This window comes from Balaenoptera acutorostrata, chromosome 9 (assembly GCF_949987535.1).
Source record: "Balaenoptera acutorostrata chromosome 9, mBalAcu1.1, whole genome shotgun sequence".
Taxonomy (NCBI): domain Eukaryota; kingdom Metazoa; phylum Chordata; class Mammalia; order Artiodactyla; family Balaenopteridae; genus Balaenoptera; species Balaenoptera acutorostrata.
The window spans coordinates 30166068-30176494 of record NC_080072.1 but is presented as its reverse complement, the minus strand read 5'-3'; the positions used below and the strand labels follow the sequence as shown (position 1 = coordinate 30176494).

At 40.2% G+C, this 10427-nt stretch overlaps 1 long non-coding RNA gene across 1 annotated transcript in view; it reads right to left on the bottom strand.

Annotated features, from left to right (window-relative positions):
• Nucleotides 1-449: 449 nt before the first annotated feature.
• LOC130708864 (uncharacterized) overlaps nucleotides 450-10427 on the bottom strand; it is a 37510-nt gene continuing 27532 nt past the window's right edge. Inside the window, exon 3 of the long non-coding RNA XR_009009286.1 lies at nucleotides 450-1604. This is a non-coding gene — a long non-coding RNA (uncharacterized LOC130708864). The remainder of the gene's footprint in view (nucleotides 1605-10427) is intronic.

The window sequence follows — 10427 nt, the reverse complement described above, 5'->3', positions numbered from 1 at the left end:
TTTCCATCCCTTCACTTTCAGTCTGTATGTGTCCCTAGGTCTGATGTGGGTCTCTTGTAGACACCATATATAGGGGTCTTATTTTTGTATCCGTTCAGCCAGTCTGTGTCTTTTAGTTGGAGCATTTAATGTATTTACATTTAAGGTAATTATCGATATGTATTTCCCTATTACCATTTTCTTGATTGTTTTGGGTTGGTTTTTGTAGGCCGTTTCCTTACTTGTGTTACCTGCCTAGAGAAATTCCTTTAACATTCTTTGTAAAGCTTATTTGGTGGTGCTGAATTCTCTTAACTTTTGCTTGTCTGCAAAAGTTTTAATTTCTCCATCGAATCTGAATGAGTTCCTTGCTGGGTAGAGTAATCTTGACTGTAGGTTTTTCCCTTTCATCACTTTAAATATGTCCTGCTACTCCCTTCTGGCTTGCAGAGTTTCTGCTGAAAGGTCAGCTGTTAACCTTATGGGGATTCCCTTGTATATTTTTTGTTGCTTTTCCCTTGCTGCTTTTAATATTTTTTCTTTGTATTTCATTTTTGATAGTTTCATTAATATGTGTCTTGGTGTGTTTCAGCTTGGATTTATCCTGTATGGGACTCTCTCTGCTTCCTGGACTTGATTAACTATTTCTTTTCCCGTGTTAGGGAAGTTTTCAACTATAATCTCTTCTAATATTTTCTCAGACCCTTTCTTTTTCTCTTCTTCTTCTGAGACCCCTATAATTCAAATGTTGGTGCATTTAACGTTGTCCCAGCAGTCTCTGAGACTGTCCTCAATTCTTTTCATTCTTTTTTCTTTATTCTGCTCTGCAGTAGTTATTTCCACTATTTTACCTTCCAGGTCTCTTATCTGTTCTTCTGCCTTAGTTATTATGCTATTGATTCCTCTAGAGAATTTTTAATTTCATTTCTTGTGTTGTTCATCATTGTTTGTTTGCTCTTTAGTTCTATGTCCTTGTGCAATGTTTCTTGTTTTTCTCCATTCTATTTCCAAGATTTTGGGTCATCTTTACTATCATTACTCTGAATTCTTTTTCAGGTAGACTGCCTATTTCCTCTCCGTTTGTTTGGTCTGGTGGGTTTTTACCTTGCCCCTTCATCTGCTGCATATTTATCTGTCTTCCCAGTTTGTTTAACTTACTGTGTTTGCAGTCTCATTTTTGCAGGCTGCAGGTTCGTAGTTCCTGTTGTTTTTGGTGTCTGCCCCAGTGGGTACGGTTGGTTCAGTGGGCTGTGTAGGATTCCTGGTGGAGGGGACTGGTGCCTGTGTTCTGGTGGGTGGGGCTGGATCTTGTCTTTCTGGTGGGCGGGGCTGTGTCTGGTGGTGTGTTTTGGGGTATCTGTGAGCTTAGTATGATTTTAGGCAGCCTCTCTGCTAATAGGTGGGGTTGTGTTCCTGTCTTGCTAGTTGTTTGGCATGGGGCATCCAGTAACACTGCTTGCTGGCTTTTGGGTAGAACTGCGTCTTAGCATTTAGACGGAGATCTCTGGGAGAGCTCTTGTCATTTGATATTACGTTGGCCCGGGAAGTCTGGTGGTCCAGTGTCCTGAACTCAGCTCTCCCACCTCAGAGGCTCAGACCTGACACCAGGCCAGAGCACCAAGACCCTGTCAGCCACACGGTTCAGAAGAAAAGGAAGAAAAAAAGAAAGAAAAAAAATTTTTTTAATAAATAAATAAACAGAATTAAATAATTAAAATTTAAAAATTTAAAAACTATTAAAACAAAAAAAATTAAAATGTTTATAATAAAAAAAGAGAGTATCAAAACCAATAAACACATCCACCAATGATAACAAGCACTTAAAACTATACTAATATGAACATAAAAATCAGAAACAAGTCAGTCGCAGACAGCCAACCCCAAGTCTACAGTTGCTCCCAAAGTCCACTGCCTCAATTTTGGGTTGATTTGTTGTCTATTCAGGTATTCCACAGATGCAGGGTACCTCAAGTTGCTTGTGGAGATTTAATCCGCTGCTCCTGAGGCTGCTGGGAGAAATTTCCCTTTCTCTTCTTTGCTTGCACAGCTCTTGGGGTTCAGCTTTGGTTTTGACCCCACCTCTGTATGTAGATTGCCCTCAGGCATCTGTTCCCACCCAGACAGGACAGGCTTAAAGCAGCAGCTGATTAGGGGGCTCTGGCTCACTCATGCCATGGGGAGGAAGGGGTACCATAGTTATAATTGGAATGCGGGGCGAGCCTGTGGCAGCAGAGGCCGGCATGACTTTGCAACAGCCTGAGGCGCGCCATGTGTTCTCCTGGGAAAGTTGTCCCTGGATCACGGGACCCTGGCAGTGGCGGGCTGCACAGGCTTCCGGAGAGAGGTGGGGGCGGGGTGGGGTGGCGTGTGGATAGTGACCTGTGCTTGCACACAGGCTTCTTGGTGGCTGCAGCAGCAGCCTTAGCATTTCATGCCCCTCTCTGGTGCCCGAGCTGATAGCTGCAGCTCACGCCCGTCTCTGAAGCTCATTTAGGCCGTGCTCTGCCTTCTGTCGGCACACAGGGAACGAATCCCCTCTCCTCGCACACCCCGAAACAATGGTCTCTTGTCTCTTTGGCAGCTCCAGACTTTTTCCCGGACTCCCTCCCGGCTAGCCGTGGTGCAGCAAACCCCTTCAGGCTGTGTTCACACCGCCAACCCCAGTCCTCTCCCTGGGATCCGACCGCCGAAGCCCGAGCCTCAGCTCCCAGCCCCGTCCGCCCCGGCGGCTGAGCAGACAAGCCTCTCGGGCTGGTGAGTGCTGCTCGGCGCGGAGCCTCCGTGCGGGAGTCTCTCCACTTTGCCCTCCGCACCCCTGTTGCTGCGCTCTCCTCCGTGGCTCTGAAGCTCCCCCCTCTGCCACCCGCAGTCTCTGCCCACGAAGGGGCTTCCTAGTGTGTGGAAACCTTTCCTCCTTCACGGCTCCCTCCCACTGGTGCAGGTCCCGTCCCTATTCTTTTGTCTCTGTTCTTCCTTTTTTCTTTTGCCCTCCCGGATATCTGGGGAGTTTCTTGCCTTTTGGGAAGTCTGAGGTCTTCTGCCAGCGTTCAGTAGATGTTCTGTAGGAGTTGTTCCACATGTAGATGTATTTTTTATGTATTTGTGGGGAGGAAGGTGACCTCCACATCTTACTCCTCCACCATCTTGAAGGTCTCCTAACTGCTTCTTAATCGGTCCAATCTGCTTTCAGTCATTTTTGCCTTAAAGTCACATGTACTGTGTCCAGATGGTCTCACCACCACAGTGCTCTCTCAGGGCTGCCTCCTTGAAGTAGCTCCCACTGTGGAAACTGGGCAAAATGCACATCCCAAAGATGAAGGAGGAGGTGAGGAACCTCTGACTGCAGAATCTAGCTTCCCCCCTTTCTTTTTTATTTTGTAACCCTTTAAAGTACACCAGCCAGCATCCTAGCAATTGCCAAATCTGTATATATGTAAGTGTGTGTGTGATTTACCTGCATGTGAATACCCTGACAGTGACATCATACTTAACCATTACTATCCTCCATGGGCTATATTTACAGAGAAAATTAAGCAGAAACATGATTTGTATAAATAATCTATTTTTCTTTTTTTTCAGTGCAGGGGTTTTTGAGAGTTGCTCTGTGATCACACACTTGTAGCTTTATTCCTCAGATTGTAAATGCTGAAACCACGCTGTCCTTAACGCTTGCACTGTCTTATTCAGAAAGAGCATTTTAATCAAAGGGCCACTGGTGGCAATGGTGGGGTGGGGCTTGGGGAGGAGAGTGGATTTTAGAATGTCCCATAGCCACAAACACATCATGCTCTTTAAGTGGTATCTTTAACCATTGCAGTTTGCAATCATCAGAATGAAAAAAAAGCCAGAAGAGGGGAAAATGACATCCTTTAGAAAAGAGTGAAGGGATTGATTTTTACATCAGTCACTTGAATGAGTGATTCTCTCCAGAGGGTGCAGGGGGGAGGCTCCTTTCTCAGTGCTAGGGGTGTCTATGGATTTGAATAATGGATTAGGAAGTGCACACACATCACGATTTTCAGATTTCTCCTGCTGAATCAGGACAGCTTGTCCAAAGCACCGGGAAGAAAGCTATTCTTTACCTTGGAAGCACTGTGACAGGGGACCCAAATAATGACATTGCAATAGGGAGGAAGTCCCCAAAGACCCGTGTGTATGAGGCTGAGCTAGGATGATCAGAGGCAGTTAGCTATAGGTGGATGGGGCTCTGAGCTCTTTACTGATTGTCATTTTCTTTCCATTAGGGCAGGCATGTGTGGGGAAAAGGGACTGCAAATTCTGAATGCTTTAGGGAGAACAGGTTGTCGAGGGTGGGGAGGGGGAGAGATCCTAAATATTTTCTGACTAGAGTGTCTGATGGTACTGTCCTTTGAGACCCCCCCTGCTGCCAGCCTATTACTCATTTCCAGAGTGAATTATCACTTTCGTAAAGGTCCAAAGTTTATATGACATCTGAATTGAAGCCTAAGAATCACTTCTAAAAAAATGATGCTGTTCAGACTAAAGAATTGGAAATTGTGTTAAAATCCACCCCTATATCTTAGGAAAGAACTATATATTAAAAAGAAGGCTACAGGAACTAATGTAAACAATCCAGACCTTCAACACTTTCTCTGAAGGGAAAATTTTTTGGAACCTTGAGAGATTAGGGGGAAAGCTGTAAGAGAGGGTCGGCTGCTTGGAAAGAAGAGGGTACACTTCTGAGTGAGAAGGGGGGCATAACGAGTCATTTTTCTGGTCAAAGAACACCACCAAACAGTTGCAGGGATGGAGGCAACCATCTTCCATCTCTTTCAGAACAAAAAACTGAGCGAACAGCCACATGTGAGGCTATGTAAACAGGACACTTCTGATCCCAGGATTTAACAAAGACAGTGCCAGAAAAATGAGTCACTCAAGCATCACCACAAAAGCCAAGGCTGAGGTTGGGGCTGAGTCATTGGAGAATCAGATCTAAATTCACGTCCCTGCCTCCTTGTCCAGCTCCCCTGGACGGCGCAGGTGAAATGGACTCCCAGCTGCGTCTCCTGTGAACATTGGCTGTGTGGATAAATAAGCCAGAAAATCTAGGGTGTTTGAAAAGAGTTTTCTTAACTGTAATTTTTCTCACTGAATTAGCCAAGTCAGCCTCTCTGCCCTCCTTTTCTTTCTCCAGAGCTATGCAGACTGGTGTTTAGATTGGGGAGAAACTATACCCAAAATGATGGTTAACACACTCTGAGGAGTCCTCAATAATTAATGCATAGAATTATCCACATGCCCATCTGGCCAAATCACTACTATTGGGTAAATAACAATTTGTGTACACAGAACATCTTTTCTCTGCCTCCTAAAGCAAGTCCTTGGTTGCCGGAAGAGCTCTCTGACTGCCATGTTTAATGCTGGCTGGGCCAACAGGCCTAAAACAAATCACTGCCTAAGACATAATCACTGCTCTCAGAGAACTAATCGTCTTTTCAGTAAGATAAATTATGTAAACATATAACTTTCAAAGATAACCCAACAATAAAATAAAAGAATTTTGAGAGGATCAGGCTCAGTAGTTGTGGCTCACGGGCCCAGCTGCTCCGCGGCATGTGGGATCCTCCCAGACCAGGGCTCGAACCCGTGTCCCCTGCATTAGCAGGAAGATTCTCAACCACTGCACCACCAGGGAAGCCCCTCAACAATAAATTTTTTAAATTATGTATCTATATTGTTGGTCAAAGAGTACAAACCTCCAGTTACAAGATGAATAAGTTTTGGGGACCTAGTGTACAGCATAGTGATTGTAATTAGTAATACTGTATTACATACTTGAAAGTTGCTATGAGAGTAGATCTTCAATGTTCTGACCACAAAAAGAAATGGTTATTATGTGACATGATGCAGGTATTAGTTAATGCTATGGTGGGAATCATTTTTCAATATTTAAGGGTATCAAAACAACACAGACACTTTCAACTTAATGTTATCTGTCAATTATATCTCAATAAAGCTGGAAAATAAATGAAAAGATGTATATATATATTACATAATATATATATTTTATATATATATATATATATACACACACACACACACACACACACACACACACACACACACTTATATATAAGGTATTTGTGTGTGTGTGGAGTCCGAGATGGATTTTAAAACTGCAATGGGATGATATTGAAGCTCTTCAAAATGGATAATATGGAAATATTGAGACAGGCAGAAAAGCAGAAGAAAGATAAATCTATTCGTAATGGAACACAAGTTAGCCTGAAGTGCAAAGAGAATACTGTTTTTGACCCGCAAGTAAGTGCCATGCCAGCCACTTTGAAATGTTTCTTTAACCCCTGCAATTCCTTGAAAAGCTGGCACTGAGCCGCTCTCTAGGATGGCCAAGCTTACACTTGAGTAGAGGAATCAGGATTTGTAACCAAGTTTTTCCTGACTTCAAAGTTTGTGCTGTTTACATTTCACATGTTAGGTTAAGGCAGATACATTTAGAAACTGGCAGCTTCTACTTTTCCCATGTCTCAAAAGCATGTAATAAAGTCAAATAGGCAAAAGACTTGCATGTTATTAGAGAATGTCTACATGCATAGGATTAAAACATAAACTCTCCCTAACTTCAGCTTTTAGCAACAATTCTTCATTCATGTGTTTTCATTTTTTCTCATGTCTCATTTCCATTGAGCACAGTAAGTGTCAACCAGCTTGAGTTCAATGAGGGTTTGAGGCTAAAGACTTACCTGTTTCCCAAAACCTAATGATTTCCCCCTTTGTCTCAATTTTACTAAGTTAAGGAAACCTACTTTTTTGTCACTGGCCTCGAGTTCATCCTTCTTTTTTTATTTTATATTTTTAATTTAAGGGAAAGACATAAATAAAGCATTTAAATAGTTGTAAACACTGTAGACAAAGATGGTGGCACTGATCAAAGTATTTTGTTGGCCAGAAAATAAACACCTGCCTCTAAGGTATCAAATGTTCACTTGCAAGTTGAACTGTGGAAATCCCAAATCCTAGGGCAGAAAGAAGCTTCAGGTTGTCAAATAATGTACATGTGAAAAAGGAGGAATTGTAAAGAGCCAGTTCTCAGCATGCCAGTGGTACTTATCATAAAATGGGTCCATGCATTTTTAACAATCTGGAAATGTGGAGAATAGTCTTTTCTCTTTTAAAGTACAATAATTGTGTATTAATTTACTCATATACATAAGGCATTCTGTTGAGAATATAATCATAAACACACACAAAAAACCTTTAAGTCCTCCTCTAAACCAAAGTTTGAAAAATGTATTTATGTTATATTTGACATATGACATTTGATGCATATATCAATCAACAGAATTATTATATTTTTGTAGATTTGGTGTGACATTTAAATTCTAATTTCTTGGTAGCCTATAGGGGACTTATATCTCTCCTAGAGCAATAAAATTATAGGAGCAAGTTCCCTTGAGATGGTTGAGTTGGAATAAGTAGAATTTCTTACAGTCTATAGAAATGAATCTAAAGAAATACGTATCTTTAGTTTTGTTATGGATAAAATGAACTAGCATTCACCATAAGAAAAATGATCAAATTTATCAGCTGGAATGCGTTTTCATTTATATTCTGAAGAATATTTACTATTTTTTCTTTCTTTTAAAGGAACTCCTTTATTTACTTATTTATTTATTTTATTTTTGGCTGTGTTGGGTCTTCGTTTCTGTGCGAGGGCTTTCTCTAGTTGCGGCAAGCGGGGGCCACTCTTCATCGCGGTGTGCGGGCCTCTCACTATCGCGGCCTCTCTTGTTGCGGAGCACAGGCTCCAGACGCGCAGGCTCAGTAGTTGTGGCTCATGGGCCCAGTTGCTCCGTGGCATGTGGGATCCTCCCAGACCAGGGCCCGAACCCGTGTCCCCTGCACTGGCAGGCAGATTCTCAACCACTGCACCACCAGGGAAGCCCAGAATATTTATTATTAATAATGATTACTTAAGGTCAGGGATACCTATCTATTTACCTCTCTACCTCATTGTCATATTTCCAGAGGGGTATAATTTTAGATGTATATATATATATATATATATATATATATATATATATATACACATCTATACATACATATTTATCAGCTATGAATTATAGTTCACAATCAGAAGATGCAAGAGATTATCATGCTTCTTTTTTCTCTAAATCAGATTTAATTGCCTCAGAGTTTTCACCAGTGAAATACAGGAATTTCAATTTGAGTAATTTGGGGGCTCTCTATCTACCTACAGGAATTTAAATATGGAGAAGGCTGCAGTCTTAATCCATGGAGGTTGTCATTGTTAAAATTGCTCCTATGGCCACATGATGCTGTTCTCAATGACCAGTCCTAGCCATCTGGCTCATTAAAACTACTGCTCTACGCTGGCTCTGATATGACCCTTAAAGAAATGCCCCTATTAACTTGATGTCCCACAGCTGTTCCCTTATCTGGGGTCTCAGACACGCCACCAGTCTCAGCCACCCCATCATCTGTCTCCCCCCAATCTAGGGAGGAGTTAAAATTGTCTTGATAGGATGGAAGCTTCCACCTCCCCTATTCAAAGTGCTTCCTTCTATCTGTCACCCCTAATCTTCCCCCTTCTTAGCCTTTTGAAACATAACAACATTCTTGTTATTAACTTCCTCTGTTATATATGGAACTTTCATGCTGTATAATTTGAAGGTTTATTTCTCACTAACCTATTCTGAAAAATGTTGGAGGCTGTTTACTCCATTCAACAGTGTCATACTAGTTATGCATATGCATTAGGTCACCGTGCATCTGAACAGGCAATGCTTAAAGGGCTGACGTCCAAATTTTATTTTCAACTATGTTTAAGCAGGCAAATAATTTGACTCCAACCATTTAAAACAGTTATTTAATCAACAATCATAGTTTAGTTGACTAAATTTCTTTCAAGCTTGCCTTTCATCTTTCCCTTCCCTCAACTCCCTGGGCAAAGAAACCAGGAGCTAGGCAAGCTGACCTGATATGTTATTAAAATGACTGTCTCTGCCATTGAGTTGTCCAGATAATTAATTAAAAAATCAAACTGCATGGTGTCAGCTAGACATATCCTTTATTCAAAGATCGTTTGATCCTGGATACTGGGCATCTCAAAAACTTACAGTAGAAAAAAAGAACCCTAGTTGTTAAAATAGCCTTGTATAGTCGCTATAAACAGAATTTTTTAACACGCAAACTGTACAGTGAATACAGTGTTTAAATCCACAAAGAAGCTTTAAATAGAGTATTTCGGTAAGGCAGCATCTTGTGTTTTCATATTTCCCATCATATTCAAAAATATTCTTCAACATAAAGAAAAAGTACAATATATTTGCATAGAAGGAATTGAGTTGAAAACACCAGAGACTATAAGGAAACTGGAATAATAAAATACAGTACTTTCTGTATATTCCAAAAGTGAGTGTTTATACTTATAACTTATTATATAAAGAATTGCTATCAAATTCATGATTTAAAAAAAAATAAAGTAGCAACGAGCAATGTTTTGTTTAAATCTGGAGTCACAAGGATTAAGCTATGATTATTTTCTTGAAGACATGTAGGCGTCAAAGTGATGCATAGCCTTATAGATTATTCTTTACAGAGAGAAAAAAATCTAAGCAAAGTAATATAAAGTAAAATAAATCTCATAATCACTGAAAAATTAATTAAGGCCTTGTTTATACATCTAAAGATAAGGAAATCTACTCACTTTTTACAAAAATATCCTGCTTTCTTTAGAATTACTTATCACATGAAAATGATTAGGCATTTTTATTTTTATAATAAAGCTTACAATTCATCCATGTTACACTTCCTTGAAGAAAAGGAGAGAGAAAAGTGGTTTGTGGGTTGCTTCAGGCAGCATATTCCTTATTCACTCAATAAATATGTATTGTGTTAGTTACTAAGCATATAGCTGAGAATAAGACAGACACAGTCTAAGCCCTCATACAGTCAAACCCAAGCCATTATTAAATTAATAACGATTATGCTTCAAAGTGTGTATAGACACAGTTTTTTGATTTTGAATTAACCAATTGTGTTTCCTAGATGTGCATACTAGGAATATACTAGTACAGAAACATTTTATTTCTAGTAGTAGACTTGGCTTCACCACACATTACATGCACCCTGTTGTCTCTATGGTTTCATTTTTACCAGGAAAACTAGAAGGTCCTTTCAAAGATAACTATATAATTCAAATGATAAAATTCAACAATTGAAAAGGAATATTTTACAGTTAATGATGGGCCTTAGTTTATTTATGATCTACTCCTAGAGGTTGGTACAGAAGAGTAATTCTCTTCTTACACACTCCAATAGCATTATTTTGGAAAAACCATCAATTTGAAATCTTTTGAAGATAGAATAGAATTGGAAGTTGTTACAGTAAGCTATTACGGCATAAAAAACAAAGCCAAACTTAATTGAATAAAACAAAAATTATT